General features: G+C 43.2%; 1 pseudogene; it reads right to left on the reverse strand.

Annotated features, from left to right (window-relative positions):
* The window catches only part of LOC136466044 (polyamine transporter PUT1-like), a 35,915-nt pseudogene that overhangs the window by 13,632 nt on the left and 451 nt on the right, over positions 1-21,832 (reverse strand).

A 21,832-nucleotide genomic window follows, 5' to 3' on the forward strand; every position in this document is an offset into this window, starting at 1 on the left:
CATATCCAATGTGTTGCTAGTAGAGAGCTTGAACTTTAATTTGCTATCCGTAGCTCAATTATGTGATCTTAGATTCAAATGCATATTTTGGGTAGATGATGTAGAGATCATAAGTGTAGATGGCTCTAATTTAATCTTTAAAGGCTTTAGATATGAGAATTTATACTTGGTTGATTTCAATGCCAGTGAAGCTAAATTATCTACATACTTGTTCACTAAGTCTAGCACAGGTTGGTTATGGCATAGAAGGCTTGGTTATATTGGAATGAAATAATTGAATAGATTGGTTAAGCACGTCTTGGTTAGAGGCTTGAAAGATGTTGTGTTTGAAAAGGATAAACTTTGTAGCTCTTGTTAAGCCGACAAACAAATTGGAAACACCCATCCTAAAAAAGCATGATGAGCACTAGTAAAGCATTTGAGTTGTTGCACATGGATTTGTTTGGGCCAACGCAATACACTAGCATCGGTGGTAATAAATATGGCTTTGTGATAGTGGATGATTACACTAGATACATATGAGTATTCTTTCTAGTGGATAAAAGTGATGTGTTTGCAATATTCAAATCATTTGTCAAGGGCATTCACAATGAGTTTAAAACAACCATCAAGAGAGTTAGAAGTGACAATAGTAGTGAGTTCAAGAACACTAGAATTGATGAGTTATGTGATGAATTTGGAATTAGACATCAATTCTTGACCAAGTACACTCCACAATCAAATGGCCTTGTTGAGAGGAAGAATAGAATACTCATTGATATGGCAAGGTCTATGCTTAGTGAGTACAATATGAGTCAATCTTTTTGGGCCAAAGCTATCAACATGGCTTGCTATTGTGTCAATCGCCTCTATTGTCACCCATTGAAAGAGAAGACACCATATGAGCTCTTGAATGGTAGAAAGCCCAACATTGTATATTTTTGGGTCTTTGGTAGCAAATGCTATATCTTGAAGAAAGGCACTAGATTGGGCAAGTTTGAAAAGAAATGTGATGAAGGATTCCTACTTGGTTACTCCACTACAAGCAAAGCATATAGAGTTTGGAATTTGGATAGTGGTACTCTTGAGGAAGTTCATGATGTTGAATTTGATGAAACCAAGGGTTCACAAGTAGAGAATGAGAACTTGGAAGATGTTAGAGGCATTCAACTTTCAAATGCCATGAAGAATATGGATATTAGTGAATTGAGGCCTAGGCAAGTGAATGATGATGAAGATGATCAAGTGCAAATGCTCTCTAACTCAAATGTGCAAGATGATACAAATCAAGCTAGTACAAGTGGCTCTCATGACAATGAACAAGATCAAGTGGCTAGTACATCATCTTAATCCAATGATCAAGCAAGTGCAAGCAATCAAGTTCCAATACTCCAACCAACCAATGTTGCAAGGGATCATCTATTGGACACTATCATTGGTGATATTTCAAGAGTTGTATAAATAAGATATAGATTGATATCATTTTGTAAACACTTCTCATTTGTGTCATCCATTGAACCAAAGAAGATAGATGAAGCATTAAAGGATTTTGATTGGATGAATGCTATGCATGAAGAATTGAATAACTTCACAAGAAATCAAGTATGGGAGTTGGTAGAAAGACCAAAGGGACACAATGTGATTGGAACCAAATGGGTCTTTAGAAACAAGCAAGATCAAGATGAGATAGTAGTAAGGAACAAAGCAAGATTGGTAGCCAAGGCTATACACAAGTAGACGATCTTGACTTTAGAGAAACATATGCCCCGGTTACTAGATTAGAAGCAATAAGAATCTTGCTAGCCTATGCTTGTGCCTACAACATCAAGCTCTATCAAATGGATGTTAAGAGTGCATTTCTCAATGGCTACATCAATGAAGAAGTATATGTTGAGCAACCTCCCAGTTTTGAAGATGACAAGAAGCCCAACCATGTGTACAAGTTGAAGAAAGCTTTGTATGGCTTGAAGCAACACCTAGAGCATGGTATGAGAGATTGAGAGACTTCCTACTCTCTAAAGGGTTCACAATGGGCAAGGTTAATACCACTCTTTTCATTAAGAAGATTGGTAAAGATCTATTTTTGTTGCAAATATATGTTAATGACATCATATTTGGATCAACTAATCAATTTTTTTGTGACGAGTTTGGAAAGATGATGGCTAATGAGTTTGAGATATCCATGATTGGAGAGTTGAGTTACTTCCTTGGTCTTCAAATCAAGTAATTGAAGAATGGTACATTTGTAAGTCAAGGCAAGTACATCAAGGACATGATCAAGAAGTTTAAAATGATTGATAGTAAAGCCATTAGCACACCAATGGGAACCAATGGCAACTTGGATAGTGATGCAAGTGGAAATATGGTGGATCAAAAATTGTATCGGTCTATGATTGGAATTCTACTCTATGTGACCGCATCAAGGCCGGATGTCATGTTTAGTGTATGCATGTGTGCAAGATTTCAAGCCTCACCAAGAGAAGGTCATTTGAAGGCTACAAAAAGAATATTGAGGTACTTGAAGCATACATCAAATGTTGGTTTGTGGTATCCCAAAGGAGCAAAATTTGAGCTAGTTGGTTACTCTAACTCGGATTATGCGGGATACAAGGTTGAAAGGAAGAGCACCTCAGACACATGTCAATTATTAGGAAGATCACTTGTTTCATGGTCATCAAAAAAGTAAAATAGTGTTGCATTATCAACCGCCGAAGCCGAATACATATCCACCGGTAGTTGTTGTGTACAAGTACTTTGGATGAAGGCCACTTTAAATGACTTCAGAATCGATCAAGTTCAAGAAAGTGCCATTGCTATGTGACAATGAGAGTACAATCAAGTTGACCAACAATCCGGTTCAACATGCAAGAACAAAGCACATTGATGTCCGCCACTATTTCATAAGAGATCACCAACAAAAAGGGGATATTTGCATTGAGAGTGTAGGCATCGAAGATCAACTTGCCGATATATTCACCAAGCCATTGGATGAGAAAAGGTTTTGCAAGCTAAGGAATGAGTTGAACATATTGAATTTCTCAAATATGTGTTGATGCACCCCCCACTCATATGGCATGCCTCTCCTTCGAGCTATTCAAGGTAAAAGTTGATTGGCATGACATACATCCTTGCTAAGAACATGTTTAGTGCATCTAGTCATATTTTCAATCTTTTTAGGACCTTCAAGTGGTTCAATTTTATTAGGCTCATTTATGAAAATCAAATGAATTTGATATTTATATGGTATCACTATTGCTTCTATGCTTGACTTGATCTAGTGATAGCATATGATGTGTTTATAGGCTTGTAAACTTAGTGTTTAATTTAGAAAATGAACTCTAAGTGTTTAACTCAACATGGTACAAGATAACCCTTATTTGGAGGTGTGAAGAAGCTTGTCCTTGGATTAAACCAAGTTAAATAACTTTGGTCAATGATCTAGATTAGACCAAATTTGGAAAAATGATCCTCACCCCATTGATTAACATTGATAATCTCGACCCTACAAGTGGTACTATCTATATTTCAAGTCTTTGTGGTCATTGATGACAAAGGGGGAGAAATAGTGCACAAAGATAGTGAAAGGGGAGAGAAACAAAGATATAAGTGATAGGGGGAGAAATAACAAAGATATTAGTACATGGGGAGAAAGACAAAAGATATATTAGTGTACTAAGATGGTGAAAAGACATCAAAAAGGGAGAATTTGACATAGGGGGAGAGATATGACAAAGAAAAGGAATCAATTAAAATTTTGAGCACACAAGTAGGGGGAGCAAGCTCATGAACTTGTATGGTGCATTTGAATGTGCATTTCATATGTTTGCTTGCATGGCACAAGTTCTAAATTTAAAATATCCATGTTTGTGTGATGTATGCGAATTGTAGGTTTGAATGATAAAATGAAAAACTAGTATGCATAGGATATCTAATGATTTCATTTCCAAGTATTTCCAAGTGGTATCTTTTCAAAGTATGATTTCAAGTAGTATAAAGCTAACCATGGTGCTAAGAATGATATAATGGTGCACTCCAATTGGTATCACGCTTCAAAGGTCCATCCTTTATATCTTAGCATCATTTGGTAGACATTGTCTCCTATATTTCTTATCTAAGCATATGTGCAAGCTTCAATCTAAACTCTTAGCACATATGTAGGGGGAGCAATTGCTACCATTTAGGATTCATGAAACTTGTCTATATTCTTTTACACATAGTAAATATGCTTGGGCAAGCAACATAGATTTAATTGAATTTTATTTTATATCTTTGTATATGGGTTGTCATCAATTACCAAAAAGGGGGAGATTGAAAGCTCTAGTTTGGTTTTGGTGAATTGATGAAACCCTAAGTGCTAACCTAGTTTATCAAGTGATCATGAGATAGATAGCACATTCCACGTGATGAAGCAAATGAAGATCATAGCATGATGATGATGATACCATGGTGATGATCAAGTGCTTGGACTTGGAAAGAAGAAAGAGAAAAACAAAAAGTTCAAGGCTAAGATATAAACCATAGGAGCTATTTTATTTTGGTGATCAAGACACTTAGAGAGTGTGATCACATTTAGGTTTGATAGCCGTACTATTAAGAGGGGTGAAACTCGTATCGGAATGCGGTTATCAAAGTGTCACTAGATGCTCTAACACATTGCATATGCATTTAGGATCTAGTGGAATGCTAACACCATTGAAAATATTTGTGAAAATATGCTAACACATGTGCACAAGGTGATATACTTGGTGGTTGGCACATTTGAGCAAGGGTGAAGAAGTTAGAAGTGAAAAAGAGTTAGTCTCGCTGGTCACAAGGTGACCGAACGCTGGTCTCAGGCAGACCGGCGTGTCCGGTCAATTGTTATAGCGAAGATGCTGGTGTCGGTCAAACGACTAGACGCTGGGTCACTCAGTGACCGAACGCTGGTGAGGTGTGTCCGGTCCTGTTGTCGGGCAGCGCACAGAGGCTAGGGTCTCTGACCGGACGATGGAAGGGTCCGGTCGTGCTTGACCGGACGCGTCCGGTGGGCAAAATGCATTTCTGGAACCTTACTGGAAACTACCGGACGCTGGTGGCTCAGTGTCCAGTCAGTTATAGCGCAGCGTCCGATCAACTCAAGTGATCGTTGAGTTTGGGACACGTGGCTATCGTCGGGCGACCGGACACTGAGGTCCAGCGTCCGGTCAACATGACCGGAGTGTCCGGTCAGCCCATGTTGTGCCCAGTGAAGGGGTACAATAGCTCTATTTCATGGGGGCTTCTATTTAAGCCCCATGGCCGGTTGAAGCTCACACCTTTGGCCATTTTTGTTGACATAGCAACCTTGTGAGCTTAGCCAAAGTCCTCCCACTCATCTCCATCATTGATTCATCATCTTTGTGAGATTGGGAGTGAATCCAAGTGCATTGCTTGAGTGATTGCATCTAGAGGCACTTGGTGTTCGTATTTCACTGCGGATTTCGCTTGTTACTCTTGGTGGTTGCCACCACCTAGACAGCTTGGAGCAGCGAGGATCATCGAGCGGAGGTTGGTGATTGTCTTCAGCTCCGATTGTGGTGATTGTGAGGGGTTCTTGACCTTTCCCCGGCGGAGAGCCAAAAGGTACTCTAGTGGATTACTTGTGGCTTGTGTGATTCTCATCTTGTGTTGGTTGTGCGGCACCCTATTGAGGGTTGGCGTGTGAAGCCAATTAGCGCATGAACCTCCAAGTGAGTGAATCTCCACAACGAGGACTAGCTTGCCGGCAAGCTAGTGAACCTCGGTAAAAATCATTGTGTTAATCATTGATTCCGAGGTGATTGGTCTACATTATTATTGATCCTTGTGATTGATTGGTTCCTTCATCTATATGGCGGTATAACCTTCTTGATCACTCTCTTTACATTACCACAAACTAGTTGTCAAGCTCTTTAGTGTAGCTAGTTGTGAGAGCTTGCTTGCTTGGTTGGTGTGGCTCTTTAGTTAGCCTTTGAGAGCACACTAACATAGAGTAGTGTCATAGCTATTGTGTGAATAGATATTATCTAAATTAGAATTGTGGTAGGTGGCTTGCATTTTGAGTAGGCTAATGCAACACTTGCTTCGCCTTATAATTATCTAACCATTTTGTTAAGTGTTGTTGTAGAAATTTTATTAGGCTATTCACCCCCTCTAGCCATTAGGACCTTTCAATAGAGCTACCGAGGTCGAGGGGGAGCTAAAGGGGGGTTCGCACTAGAGCTGTGGCTAAAAGAGAGGCAAAGAGTGAGGGCGATAACCCTAGCCGTGACCCCCGTGCGCGCTTTTATCACGAGGATGGCCTCATCTCCCGTGCTCTCCGCAAAAGGTTCTCACCAAGCACCAAGCGAGCCTGCACCAAGAGGGAAGTGGGGATCGAGAAGACGGCGCCGTCCGAGATGGAGGAGGGAGTCTACACGAGAGGAAGTAGTAGAAAGGTGCGAGTAGGGCAACCAAACATAGGCGAATGCACCAAAGGGTGCGGAATGGGCCATATGACAACCCAGTTCGGGCAACCAATCATGCCCTTATTGATTCAATGAGCCTTACCAAGCTTAATAATGCTGTCTCTGACATAATACCTATAGCCTCCAACAGAGTACCTATACGAAACACCTATTTTGGGTGTCAGGAGAGGCATAACCCAAATCCAAGTATTCTCTCTCCTAGAGAACCATTTGCAGAAAGGGTTGTCTTTTGGATCTTGTTGTTGGAGAAGACAAAAATAGATATTAAACCCTTCGTCTGTAGCGCTACCTAAAGGACAAATGAGTCTTGTATTTTGGGTCACGATTGTTAGACACAGTCTAAGCTTCTCCAAATCCAAGAACAGAGGAAAATTCCTTCTCATCACCAAATAAAAAAGACAGGAAAATAAAAGAAGAAAATCATTGATGAGGCAAAAGACAGGAAAATAAAAGAAGAAAATCATTGATGAGGCCTTAGAAGTCGAGGTCCGTCACGGAGAAGATAAGGTGAGGGGTCAATAGAAATGGAATTGTTCGGTGGCGAGGCAGGTGGTGAGCGGTTTCATGTGCCGGCCTCCGTTACCGAAGAGCAGAGCCTGCTTCACCGTGCTAAGCCAGTTTGCCCACTAATCGCCGGCGGCGAACACAAGATACCGCAAGAAACGGCTAGTCAGGTGAGAAGGGTGTAGGCCGAACAGCTCACCTCTCCTTGCCCAGTGTCGAAGCCAGCTTCCATAGGAGGCGATGGCGACGCTGGTGACATCTCCGTCAATCCCTGTTGGTGATCCTAGAGCACAGTGAGCAGCACCTCTGACTGCGCGTCGCCCTCACCCATGGTCCTTAGGACCTTAGCTCGGGATGATGCTTCTTCCTCTAGCGAGCAAGGCCATGCAGTGTGGACCGTGGACAATATAGGAGCATCTCTAGCAGATGTAGCTACATATTCTATTCAACTTCTTAGCCTATAGAAACTAGCAGCAGTGTAGGAGATGAAGAGATGCTCCAACATACTTCTTCTGTTCCAAATAATGCTTATCTCGCATTTCAAGAAGTCAACAGATCTTAAGAAAATAATATTAACATTTAAATCTCTAAATAGGTTCTGTATGAAAATATATGACATGTTTAATCTAATATCTATTTTAATGTCATAACATTTTAAATTTTTTTATATGTCAAACATAAAAAAGTTTGACTCCTCAAAGTACAAGATGTGCACTTATTTTAGAAAAGATAGAGGATCTCTTAGGTCGTCCTATTATCCCTATAATATTAATTCTTAAAGGCATCTCCAATGAAACAAGGCTTACATAGGAGTCACCCCCCACTTCAATGGCCTACTTGGTTGGCTTTCAATTTTTTTGCACCCAAAATTATGGCAAGCCAAAACTTTTATGCATCAATTGGCTCATTGTCAATGAATTGGCAAGTTTCTAGAAACTTATTAAATTACGTAAGAGAGAAAAAATGACTTCTACTACTGTTATGTCACTCAATCAATTATACACCTATATTTTTTGCACTAACTTTGGCAAGTTTTGATTTTGGCAAACTTAAATTATGGCTTACCATAATTTTTTTGGCTTACCATGATTTTAGTTGGACAAGAATTAAAAGCCAAGAGCATTCCCCAAACCTCAATGGAGCGTGCCAAACCGCCACCGCTGCAGGGTGGCCACACTTGTTGCATGCTGGATTGTGATGTGAGAATTTGGGTTCCCCATGGCACGCTAGCCATGGAGGCGTGGTGCCTCAGTATAACTGCACCCTAGGCCCTAGGGGGAAGTGGTTAAGCGACACGGTCACCGCCGTCGTCGTGCCATTCTACATCGATCAGTCTCTAGTAGGCGCAACAAGATATTACAGAGTAGCAGCTGAACCAAGAGACACCAATTCTGCATTGCAATTTGCAATGACAATCACTGTAATATTTTGTTGCAGCTACAAACTATAGGGATACCTAACTGGAACTAGACCAAACATGGGCTTTGGATGGCTTGACCATACGGCCCATTTATCAATTCACGGGGCCTTATCGGGCTGATGAAGCTTCTCCTAACTATGGAAGTGAACTCAGAAGTGAACAGTCTGTTCGGCTGGTATGAACCGGCTGGTGCTGGAAACCAGTTGCCATAGGAAAAACCAGCAAGCACAGTTCCATCCAGCCAACCCCACATCTAGCCAACACCACATCTAACTCAATTCAAACTAATGGCGCCAACACCACATCCAGCACAATTCAAAAAAATGGCGCCAACACCACATCCATTCAATGGCGCCAAACCCAGGACTCATTCAAATAACAATACAATAGCTCAAATAACAGTTTGTTAGGGGCTACTAATAGTCCATTAGAAGCTCACTACACATACCAGTTGCCTACAAGCACTTATACAACAGTTCAAATTGCACACAACAATTCAAATTACAATTCTTGCTGCTAATTCAAATTGCAATTCAAGCTCGGTCATATCGAGAAGCACGTGTTGTATTATCTGTGGCAACACATTGCTTCAAACCATTACTCAAGACCTCCAACAAATCCATTACACAAAGTACAATATAACCATGAAACCAGTTACAGACCTGAGGCTCCACGAGTTGCACATTTCGCCACAGCACGAAGACGACGGACCGCACTAAAAGCAGAGATACAACATTCACATTGATCAGCCCACCAAATCCAACACCCAGTGGAAGCAAAGTAATGCAATCAGCACAAATGCCTGGCTCACCGCCGTGCACGATAGAAACAAGATGGTCAATTGGTAACGCTATTGGAAGAAGATAAATGGGAATGACATACAGTAATAACAGAAAGAATTAGCTTGTGAGATGAAAGCAACATTGACCAATGTAACATTTACTAACCCAAGCAGCCAAAGCAGGTGGCAAACCAACCTAGTTCGGCAACTGATGCAACCCATTCCTTTTCTGTGGTCACCAGACCAGTAATTGGCCAAGTGGCAGCACTACAGAACGATGGTCACAATGTAAACAAGCACACGATTCCCTCAAATCTACAAACACAGACTGCTAGAATGATAAACAAGTGCTAGGTAGCAGTTGCAGCATTTTCAATCATAGTTACTAGAAGCAAAAGCAGTTTGCATTATCAGCTACCGAGTATCAATGAGTCCGAGCCATTTTCAGCCATGTTACTGTAAATCTCATATAAACTAAGCAGGATCCTGTAAGACTGTACATCTAATATGAACATGAACCTACAACTTAAAAACTTGAACATTTTGTATAAAACTGTAAATGTAAGAAACTCTTCACATAATGTAGGATCACCTTTGGAAAGAAGCCTATGAAGCAGCACAAGTGTGTCTAGGGCAACCTATATAACAAAAGAACCCATCCTATATTAATGGCCACTAAGGGCAACATTACCTAGTCTTTATTAATGGCACAAATACATGGGACAACTAACTGTAATTGAAGTACTTGGCATCTTAATTATAATTACCTTTGTTACATCATTGTCCCTAGAGAGCCACAGATATGTACTCCCTCACTAATGACATAGTGGAATTAGCATTGATCTGAACCCAATCTGACGGGGGGTATGTAGGCGAACCAACTACAATCTCACAATTTTGTAAAAAAATGTGCATTGCAAAGCATGACATAACTATCATCTTTTGCTTTTCCCTATGACAAAACGGTACCCCATGCAATATGTGCCAACGGGCTTTGAGAACCCCAAATGTCCTTTCAACTACATTGCGGAGGCTCGAATGAGTGAAGTTAAATTTTTCCTGTCGTGATAATGTGTCCATGTCTACACCCCTAAAATCGTCCAGATGGTACCTGTTATTTTTGAATGGAGCCATGTAGCCAGTCTCCAATGCATATCCTGCGTCCACCAGATAGTATCGTCCTGCAATGCATGCACCATTTCCACAATTCATTTTCGTTATCTTCAAAACCAAATACAAAGATGGTTCAACTATTGCATGGCACTAATCACTAACCTTGTGGCAGATGCGGGAACGTTGGTTGCCACCAACATTCTCTTCGTACGGCCATGTCATGTACTAACCCCGCCATCTCGGCCCCGACAAACATGAAACGCATATCCATATCCACAATGGCACAAACATTAATTGTTACATCTCCTTTCATGTTTATGTAGTCAAGTTTGGCCTCCTTGTTCACCCCCACTTTAATATGAGTTCCATCCAACACCCCAATGCACCCATCAAAAAATGGTGCATATGTTGAAAACTGAGCGTGCACTCTAGCATAACTACTATCAATTGGAACTAAAATACTATCTGCCCATCTACTAATAACCTCGGCCACATGAGTAACCTTCCTACTAACTGTATCTAAAGACCGTTCAAATCTATCCCTGCTCCTTCTAGCTGCCCCATTGTGAGCACAAGTCCACACATACATACCTAAAGTTTCTATGGATTCAGTCTGTTGTGTACCCTTCAATCCATACTCAACTAAAATATTGTGCAAATGAAGGAAAGCATCAGGAGACATACGTAGGTTATCTTTGCACCTTTGTCTGTTTTGCAGATTCAGTTGCATCCACTGCCGCCCGCTCATCTTTGGGAAAGAGACGGTTGGGTTGACTACTAGAGCCGCATTGTCCACTGCTGCTTTTAACCGTACAAGGAGGACAGCAGCAGCCACTATGTTGTAAGTTGTCGTTCCTTCGCTGGAGGTGTCGCTGATGTAGGAGTCCTCAGAGCTGCTCATCTGTAAGAGCATGATATACAAATTAGATATGGATGACAAACAAAATAGCAGTGTTGGCTAAGTTGGACACCACAAGCCTTATATTGCTAAACTGTGCAGTTTAGTAAAATCTAGGTTAAATCTAGTCTAGTTTCAGTGAGAGATACTAAAAAATAAGATGTTGTAATAACTACTTATGACAAATACTGAGAGATACTTAATACTAAAAACTGACATATACTGAAAAATGAGATGTTCTTAAAAAATTAATCAAACTAAGAAAGCACTCAAGCTCCATAGCTTAGTGTATAACAGATCTAATACATAACACCCAAGACACATGGTGACCAATTAAAAATTATGCCTATATACAAAACAAAATAAAACTGAAATAATTAATAGTCAAACTCAATTGCAGTCAAGTTTTTTTTATTGTTTACTAGCAGGCTGACAAAAAAACCTAGCAAGAGAATATAGCTAAATGTACAAAAAGAGGATTACAAACCAATTATTGATTAATGACAAGGACTAAACCTAGATTCCATATCTAAACTGACAATGGTTGAGAGAATAATACCTGAACTTTATATGAATGGCTGTTGCACCAAGTTTCTGAATAGACACCCAACAGCGAGGAAGAGAACAAAATAGTAGTAATTTCTATGACTTACTTCTGATCTGAAAACCAAAACAATAACCTTTGAGCTGATAACCTAAAAAGACAACAAATGACAGAACTCCAATTAATAGAGTCTTGTCTTGTCACGAGTTGTAGGTCAACCTACAACCAATATATGTACATCACATAACACAATTTATTTCAATTAGGAAAAAACAACGAGTACACAAAGTTCAGGCCACAGGCCACAACACATCGATGCAACTAACCAAACAATGTCCAAGGAATATTACAATGCCAATATAAAACGAAACGAACATAGGGCAAACATACATCCTCAACATGCACAATTCGAACATAAACCTAGATAGACTGCCGTAGAAGGAACGTTCATTGGGATAACGACTACTTAGATCTAGCTCTCAGAACCTCCCAGCAGGCCTCAATCAAGTTCATGTGTCCCTCTTTCATTTCTATGGTCAAAAAGTTCCTATGGTCATCTTGAAAACAACTAAAGCATGAGCAAACGTAGGATCAGACTCAGGCACCCCATCTTGTTTCATAAGTTGCTTCACTTTGGCCATCTCGTCGTCGTGCTTGCTTGACCTCGCCTTCTGCTGTTGTTGGTTCTTAATGAACTGGGTCAGGTCTTCAAGGCACTCTTCAATGAAAATAGTCTTCTTACTAGGAGGGCTGTTGATGGAATGTTCTCTATTGGTTCATTTGGATGACTGGCTGACACTATGTGTACCTATAGGTTCCTAGGACATGTCATGTGGACTTTCATTGGTTGGAGTACTCGGTGTTCTCTCGTGATGATGTCCACCAGCAGCGAGCAACGTGCCCCTTTCACGGGGGGGTGCGTCCCCAAAGAGTGACTAGTAGGTCAAGGCATTTGGGAACTTTAATCCACTACGCAGCCGAATGGCTATTTTCCTACACACGCGCCATGGTTCCACAAGTTAGGCTGAATAGAATAGGACCATCCCTAGTACTTGGTAGTCAGTGGGTTAGAAAGAAAATAGGTGGAAGGAAGTACTTGTCAATGCGGGACCCATGGGGTTTCCCATAGAGGAGAGAGAAGAAGACCTAGTCCAACTAGGATTCCCTACATGTAATCCTACTAGAACTAGTTACACGTAATCCTACTAGGATCTCTACTTTGTAACCGACTAGGACTCCCGCCTCTCCAAGACTATATAAAGGAGGGCAGGGGTCCCTAGATCATCACCTACACATAACCGACAGAACACACAACCATAACATACCTCGCAACACAACAAATAGCGCAGGGCGCAATATACTATCCACACCAGACTAGACATAGGGCACCGTGACTTTCCGGCATGCCAAACCAGTATAAATCATTATCTCCCTACGTTTACCATCGAGTTCCTGCAAATGCCGATACCCCTCCGAACAAATCACCATCCTAGGTACCCCTTGATGGGTTGCCGATGGTAAAACATCGACAGCTGGCGTTCGGCATGCCGGAAAGTCACGGCGCCCTACGTCTAGTCTGGTGTGGATAGTATATTGCGCCCTATGCTATTTGTTGTGTTGCGAGGTATGTTGTGGTTGTGAGTTCTATCAGTTATGTGTAGGTGCCGATCTAGGGACCCCTGCCCTCCTTTATATAGTCTAGAAGAGGCGGGAGTCCTAGTCGGTTACAAAGTAGAGATCCTAGTAGGATTACGTGTAACTAGTTCTAGTAGGATTATATGTAGGGAATCCTAGTTGGACTAAGTCTTCTTCTCTCTCCTATGTGGGAAACCCCATGGGTCCCGCATCGACAAGCCCCCAAGCATCTCATGGATGAGCTTCGGAAGCCTTCTTGTTCTTTTTGGCCTTCGTTGAGTTATTGTAAATCCGTTCCAGGTTCTTCTGAAGTGAAACCTTGAGATGGTCTTCTTTTGGTTGGTTCGTCATGACTGATGTGCACTTTTTTTCTAAAAAGTGCACTCAGTGAGTGTAGCCCCCGAGCCTCTTGCTTGTTGGGACAAGAAGCCAGAGGGTCCCTTTAGTCTTCTTGGTTGCTCTGAGTTCTTTTTCTGTGGGTGCAATTTTTTGTAAAAATTGCACTCACTGAGTGTATCCCCCGAGCCTCTTGCTTTTCCTTGCAAAAGTTGGAGGGTACAAATTCTTGTCTTCAAAAATTTCTAGGGTTATGTATCCCGCAGCCCCCGAGCCTTCTCCGAGTACTTTTCTTTAGAATGGAAATCGGATGAAGGGTCTTGATGTGTTGTTGTTGTTGTAGTCTTGAGTACTTGTATTCTTGGTCTTTCGTCCTTGAATTCGAGCCCCCGGGCGTAGTTGAAGTGAATGCCGAGCCTCCGAGCTTAGTGTTTGACTAAGCCGTGATGCTCTTTTGAGTTGTTTTTATTCATCTAGGTCATTTCTAGACTTCTATGGTTCTTGATGTACCTCTTCCAGGTTGTTTGCACTTCGTCCAGGTTCTTTCTGAACTTGTATGTACCTTATCCGGGTTGTTTTCTGATCAATCCGGGTTCTTTCTAAATTTGTCTTGGTACTTGCAGCACCTCTTCAGGGTTGTTTTCGGGTCGATCTGAGTTCTTTCTAAGCGTTTGTCTTGGTTCTTGCCGCACCTTGTTGGGGTTCTTTTTTATCAAACCAGGTTGTTTCTAGGCTAGCTCTCAGTAGCGTGTTTTTCCTGATCTCATGGTACAGATGTAGCTCCCCTTATCCGGGTTATTTTTTGATCAATCCGGGTTCTTTCTGAATTTGTCTTGGTACTTAAAGCACCTCTTCAGGGTTGTTTTCTGATCGATCCAGGTTCTTTCTGAATTTGTCTTGGTACTTGCAGCACCTCTTCGGGTTCTTTCAACGTGAAGCCTTGAAGTGGTCCTGTCTTGAAGAAGTCTTCTTGGTGACGTGCGCTTTTTTGAAGAAAAAAGTGCACTCACTGAGTGTAGCCCCTAAGCCTCTTGCTATTTAGAACAAAAAGTTGGAGGGTCTTGAATCATTATCATTGGAAAAATTGAAAATCTCTTCTGAGGATATATACCCTGCAGCCCCCGAGCATATATCCGGGTTCTTTTGATTCAAGAAGAACTCGGATATAGGATCTTTTGTCATATTCTCAAGTAGCCTGCTTTCTATTCGAGGATGCCGTGCCTCTTCCTTTATTTCGCTTGAGTAATGAAAACACATATAAACATGCATGTGCATCCTCATATTTGTGCCCATCTTGCCGACGCAATAATAAATCTTCTCTAGGTAAGTCAGCCTTGATAGTCTATCGTTCGATCATGATCCGATCCGAGTAAGGCAACCTGGAAAATCCATCAAAAGGCTTTGGGTGGGCAGTCCCCTTACCGGAGACCCCGTATCATCCCCACCTTAGAATTTCCAAATCACCGCAACAAGGTCGACCTTAGCTGCCGAGTAGTTGATCACCCCAACCGAGTAGTGTTTGGCGCTTAGCCCCCGAGTTTGGGAACTAGTCTGTATGCTTGGCATCCTGGAGCGTCGTCGTCAAAGTTTGATCTAAAAGAAAAGATGCATACATTATGTAGCATATTTGTAGGATATTGGAACTACTGAAATTTATTCAGTGATTAATATAAACATTTTGTGTCATGCTCTTATTTCGGCAACATCTCTCCCGAGTAGTTAGCCTGTTACATTTAGGCTCTCAGTCCCCGTTTAGCCGCAGCACTACGTGTGTGAGATCTTTGTCTCGTATACGCGTACGGGCACTGCCATTTGCACAGCTGAGATCTTTGTCTCGTATATGTGTGCTGGCACTTAGGCGTAACAGGTGCACCTAAGGCTTTCATGAATTAAGGCGTGTTCAACTCAAGGAGATTAGTGACTTTAAGAGAAGACAAAAATGAGTAGTCGTCGTTGCGACAAAAAGAGAGCGCGATTGTGCGCAAGAGTTTGCTGCCCTCCAGCGAATAGAGCACGTGTTGGGTGCATCGGTCAATCATGTTGAAACAGGCCAGAGAAAAAAAATTTTTAAAAAGTGACTTACCTTGATTTGTGGATGATTGTCGACGAAGCCGTGGTGGTCGTCGATGAAGCCAGGATGGGTGTTGATGAAGCCGACTAGTCAGAGTTGATTCCAACTAGTTGTCGACGGTGTGAGGCCCACCTCCGACTAGTTTTGTATTCGTGATGAGTAGTCGAGGTAGTCATCGACGAGTCACTGAGGGTCCTCACAAAGTCAGAGTAGTCGTAGTGACGGTGTGATGCTTCTCCCGACTAGTTTCTAGTCGAGACAAGTAGTTGAGGTAGTCGCTGGCGTGTCGGCCTGTCGATTGTAGGTGTTGCCACGCGGGCTGTAATCTTGATCGGTGCGATCCTTGGTGCATTTCTTGCTTGCATATGCGGACATAATCTTCTAACTCAATTCAAGCACCGGACGTGCGATCCATGAAATCTGACTCCGCCTGAATTCCGCCTGGCCGACTCAGTTCCCGTCTCGAGTTCGATGACGCAATATGTGTGCCCCTGTATGTCTTCCAAGTACGATTGGCAAGAGCAATAGATGTCCTGGTGATCCTTTGTGTGCATATAGCAGAAAATACTCCATGACCTCTCTGGTAGGTATGTTTTGAAACATGTGCGGCAGCAGCGAAATTGTTTCCTCTTCAGGCAACGAAACAGAGAAATTCCTCTCTGATTCACCAGCAAATTCTCTTCTCTCGATGTAGATGGAACCCACTGTCTTGCTTCGAAGACGAAAGTTCAACCCGCAAAAACATGCCATCGTAGATTGATTTCGAGCCAGGTCTTCGACTCCGTCTTGGTCTTGTTGCGTCACATCGAATCGCCGATTTGTCAATAATTCAAACGCGCAGCACTGAATGAATTCACGAGCTACATGAATCTTCTAGTGATTTGATCTGTCGTCGTTGCTGAAATGAAAAAGTCTTCGTGGTGAACCGAATCTTTGAGGAGATGGCTTTGGAGCTTGCCATCGTCGCCTGCCTCGCAGATCCACGAGCCGAAGATGAAGGTTGATCCCATCGAGAAGATCATGCTATCGAGGTCCATCGAGCTCTCGAATGCAAAGCCCCAAGATCCCCTACCTGGCGCCCCAGCTATCGATGTTTTACCACCGGCAACCCATCACGGGGTACCCGGGACGGTGATTTGTTCAGAGGGGTATCGGTGTTTGTAGGAACTCGATGGTAAACGCAGGGAGACAATGGTTTATACTGGTTTGGCACGTCGGAAAGTCACAACGCCCTATGTCTAGTTTGGTGTGGATAGTATATTGCGCCCTGTGCTATTTATTGTGCTATGAGGTATGTTGTGGTTGTGAGTTCTATCGGTTATGTGTAGGTGCTGATCTAGGGACCCCAGCTATCGATGTTTTACCACCGGTAACCCGTCACGGGGTACCCGGGACGGTGATTTGTTTAGAGGGGTATCGGCGTTTGTAGGAACTCGATGGTAAACGCAGGGAGACAATGATTTATACTAGTTCAGCACACCGAAAAGTCACGGCGCCCTACGTCCAGTCTGGTGTGGATAGTATATTGCGCCCTGTGCTATTTGTTGTGTTGCGAGGTATGTTTTGGTTGTGAGTTCTGTCGGTTATGTATAGGTGCCGATCTAGGGACCCCTGCCCTCCTTTATATAGTCTAGGAGAGGCGGGAGTCCTAGTCAGTTATAAAGTAGAGATCCTAGTAGGATTACGTGTAACTAGTTCTAGTAAGATTACATGTAGGGAATCCTAGTTGGACTAGGTCTTCTTCTCTCTCCTCTGTGGGAAACCCCATGGGTCCCATAGCTGTCGATGTTTGACCACCGATAGCCTGCCACGGGGGTACCCGGGGCAGTATGTTCGGGTTTCAGCGTATGCAGAACTCGATGGTTAACGCAAGAGACAGTCGATTTATCCTGGTTTAGGCCCTCGATCGTAGATCGAGTAATAGCCCTACGTTCAGTTGGTGTTAGCTTTTGCGTTGGATTGATTATGAAGCATGGTGTTGTGTACAATTGTTCTCTTGAACTCCCAATCTAAGGAGCCCTGCCCTCCTTTATATAGTCAGGAGGTCAGAGTCCTAGTCGGTTTACAATAAGAATTCCTAGTAGGATTACAGAGTAACACTGCTACTAAGATTACAGGGGAAGAATCCTAATTAGACTAGATCTTCTCCCTTCCTTGCGGGGTATCCCATAGGTCCCACACCGACAAGCCTCCGAGCATTTCATAGTTGAGTTCTAGAAGCCTCGTCTTGTTCCTTTAAGCCTCGTTGAGTAGGAACAAGCGTCGTCCGAGTGCTTTCTTGAGCAAAACCATGCAGCGCTCCGTGAGATCTTTGCGTGGCTATGTATCTTTTTGAAGAAAAAAGTACTCCTATTTGGATGTAGCCCCCGAGCCTCTTACTATTTAGTACAAGGAGCTTGAGGGTCTTATCTTGAAATCATTCCGATTCTTTGTTGAAAGGCTCCCGAGCATATACCTGGATTCTTTATCGAAAAGAACTCGGATATAGCTCGGTCCGGCTTCTTTTTGTCAGAAGTCCTTGAAGTAGCTTTGTCTTGAAGAGGTCTTCTTGGTGACGTGCGCGGTCCGGCTTCTTTTTGTCAGGAGTCCTTGAGGTAGCTTTGTCTTGAAGAGGTCTTCTTGGTGACATGCGCTTTTTTGAAGGAAGAAGTGCACTCACTGAGTGTAGCCCCTGAGCCTCTTCTTATTTGGAACAAGGAGCTGGAGGGTCTTGAATCTTATGTTGTTTGAAAATTGCTGTCTTGAAGAAGTCTTCGAGTTGTTCGATAGAACTGTATACCTCTCCTTTTGCAGCCCCTGAGCATATATCTAGGTTGTTTTGTTCAGGAGGAACTCGGAAGCAGAGTTTTGGTGTATTCTCTGGTAGTCTGCTGTTGTTAGATGTAGTTGTATGGTGGTGGTTGAGTGTAAATGTCTTTCGTTCACGGGTTGCACCGTGCTGGTATATTCTTTCGAATATGCCCGTCTTTGAGTACTGTTCCCTCTCGCCTGAGTCTTCCATTATTGAGTCCTATTTTTTCACTGTGTCTTTTGTTAGGCTTATTTCGTTGGTACTCCTAGTCCATGTGCACCGCTCCTTTGATCTATAAATACCCTTCTTAGAGTGCTTGTTTTCATCCATTAAACATTCTGTAGAAACCTTCGTGGTCATGAACATGGTAGTTTATGAAGTAGAGCAACCCCCAAGCGTGTTTTGTAGTTCCTGTGTGTCTTGTCATAGCTGGAGGAAGTCTTGTGATAGGGATTAGAGGTAGGCTAAACCCGTGGCAGCATTGTACCAGGTTGTACGTGGCGGTAGTTGGAGGAAGTCTTGTGATGTGGACTTTGTTCCTTCATCTGGCAGTTCTGGGTTGATCTTCGTCGCCTGTCTTGAGACTGTCCGGTGCAGATCAACACCATATCTAGCATCACATCGGTCTTAGGTAGACAGATGCCTGCCGGCCTTCTCTACTCCGTGTTGTCCTGCCGTGCTGCTGATTTCTGCCTTGGATGCACTGTGTCCTTCCTTTGAAGAAAATAGTGTAGCCGATAGCGGTTTGTCCTTTTGAGTAGCAATTTGGGACACGTAGTCATTGCAAAGCCTAGCCGCGTCCATGTTCTTCTTTGCTACTTTACTTTTCATGGTACCGAGTACGTTGGGTCTTGTAAGATTTGTAATCTTCTATTTTTGAAGTTGCTTGTAATGGAAAGAATCTTGTCTTCTGAGTTGTCATTTATTTTTATGCTGTAGTTCCAGTTGTTTAGGATATTCCCGAGTTCTTTCCATAAGAACCGAGTTCCTATATTCCTTGTGAAGTTGCTCTTCTTTTCTTCTTGGTTGACGGGTTGTTCTTGCAGTTATCTGATAACTCCACAGTAGTGCTGGACGGATAAGTCTGAAATCTGCCCGTTGAATTGTACTATTGTGTGGATTTATGCCCTCCGTCATTTTAGCTGTGTCAGTAAATGGACCATTGCGTTCTCACACGGTGCTTTAACGGGCCTAGTGGGCCGTTTTTAACGCTATAAAATCTATTTAAAGACCCTTCATCTTCTTTTTCTTTACTGCCCTTCTCTTGCCTTCAAACCCTAGCTCTTAGTCACCCGCCGTCGCCATTGCCGCCGCCGTCTTTAGCGCCGCTATCTAAGTTTTTTCTTCCCCTAGTTTCTTTTTTGTCTCCGTCAGTACATGGGTAAGAAGAAAACCGTAAGCAAGGCTCAGTCTTCCTTCGTGGACGAGGAGTCATCACTCTCCGTGATTGAGAATCAAGAGTTTGTGGCCATGAGGGCCGCCCAGAAGTCTTGGCTGGCTCCGACAACAACTGAAGAGTAGCTCCGTGAGCTCGTCAGCGACGGCTTGATCCAGAGCGAGGCCTTTGTTGAATGGAGAGTTCTAGACGAGCATCGGGTCCCTGCTCCAGGTCCTGGTGAGATCGTTCTTTTTGTCTCTTTCATTCGTACTGGACTTTGCCTTCCTGCCTCTGCCTTTCTTCATCAATTTCTCAGCTATTTTGGGATTTGCTTGAATCATCTTGCTCCTAATGCAGTCCTTCATCTTTCTGTCTTCGTTCATCTTTGTGAAGCTTTCCTTAGAATTCTCCCTTCTCTTTCTCTGTTTCTTTACTTTTTTCGCCTGAAAACCCCAACCCCGCCGTGAAGACACCAGTGTTCTTGGTGGTTGTGGGATTCAATTTCGCCAGGGTCTTAAGAGCAAGTTCTTTGACTATGACCTGGTTGATTCTGTAAGGGATTGGCGTGCCGACTGGTTTTATGCCGCCAATCTGATCCCTTCTCTTGCTGTCCACTCTAGATCTGGTCCTGTGGGTAATGACTGATGGGATAAGAACCCTGTGTCGTCTGCTGAGGTTCAGGCAATCCAGCCATTCCTTGATAGGATTAGTATGCTGAAACAGCAGGGTTTAACCGGTTTTGGCATTGTCTTGAGTTTTCTTCGTTGTCGAGTTCAGCCTTTGAAGGAGCGAGAGCACCTTGGCTTCGAGTACTCTAGGGCTAAGGATCCTTCACGCATGGTCCCGATTGATTATGAAGCGTGGTGTTGTGTACAATTGTTCTCTTGAACTCTCGATCTAAGGAGCCCTGTCCTACTTTATATAGTCAGAAGGTCAGAGTCCTAGTCGGTTTACAATGAGAATTCCTAGTAGGATTACAGAGTAACACTGCTACTAAGATTACAGGGGAAGAATCCTAATTAGACTAGATCTTCTCCCTTCCTTGCGGGGTATCCCGTAGGTCCCGCACCGACAGTACCCCGTTGCCATCCTAAAAAAATGAGGGGTCAACTGCGACGCCTCCTGTGATCGGGTCACGGCCCAGGCCAGTGTGGGTTTGAAGGTCGTGCCAAGCGAAATATGACTGCTTCAGGTCATTCAACTTGTTCTGAAGTTGTTTCTTTTCATAACCCAACTGCGTTTTGTTTTCGAATAGTGGATACAGATTTGACCACCCGATGGTCGTGAGGCCTCATTGGTTCCAGTGCAAGAGGTTTTTCTGTTCTATGACTAATTCGAGAAAGGTCCTCAAGGTGGCTTCATCCCAGTTAGCACGGTCATTGGACATCTGTTGTCATTTGCAAATTGTATGGTATGATGATTGTAGCAAACAAGAAAATTTGCAGCACTTGTAAGAGTAACAAACAGGGGATTTAGGTCATAATACAAAGGGACTTGCCTTGCTAGAAGTCTTCGCGCGTTTAGAACGATGGATGCAGTGCCTGCCTTCAGGAGAGGAGCCGGACGAAGCGGACGATGCTGCCAATGTGGCAGATCCGACGAGAAGGCTGGCGAATCCGGCGAACTGAGAGACGGATCCGTTGGCGGCGGACGGGCTTAGCTGTAATAGGAGCACATGGGGGTCAGATCCAGTGGGGGTCGGGGAGGGGGGCCGACAGTGATGTCGGATCCGGAAGGTGGGTACGACGGCGGTGTCCGAACAGGTGGGGAGGGAGGGAGGTGAACTCAGATCCGGGGGTACCTACTTGACGTCGGCGGGTTGAAGGGGGATGCGGCGCTCTACTTCGACAAACTTGGTGGTTTCGACGGCGCCGGGGAAGGAACGGAGAAGCGGAGCTCACACCGGCGGCGACCCGCG

The sequence above is a fragment of the Miscanthus floridulus genome, chromosome 7 (genome assembly GCF_019320115.1).
Source record: "Miscanthus floridulus cultivar M001 chromosome 7, ASM1932011v1, whole genome shotgun sequence".
Lineage (NCBI taxonomy): Eukaryota > Viridiplantae > Streptophyta > Magnoliopsida > Poales > Poaceae > Miscanthus > Miscanthus floridulus.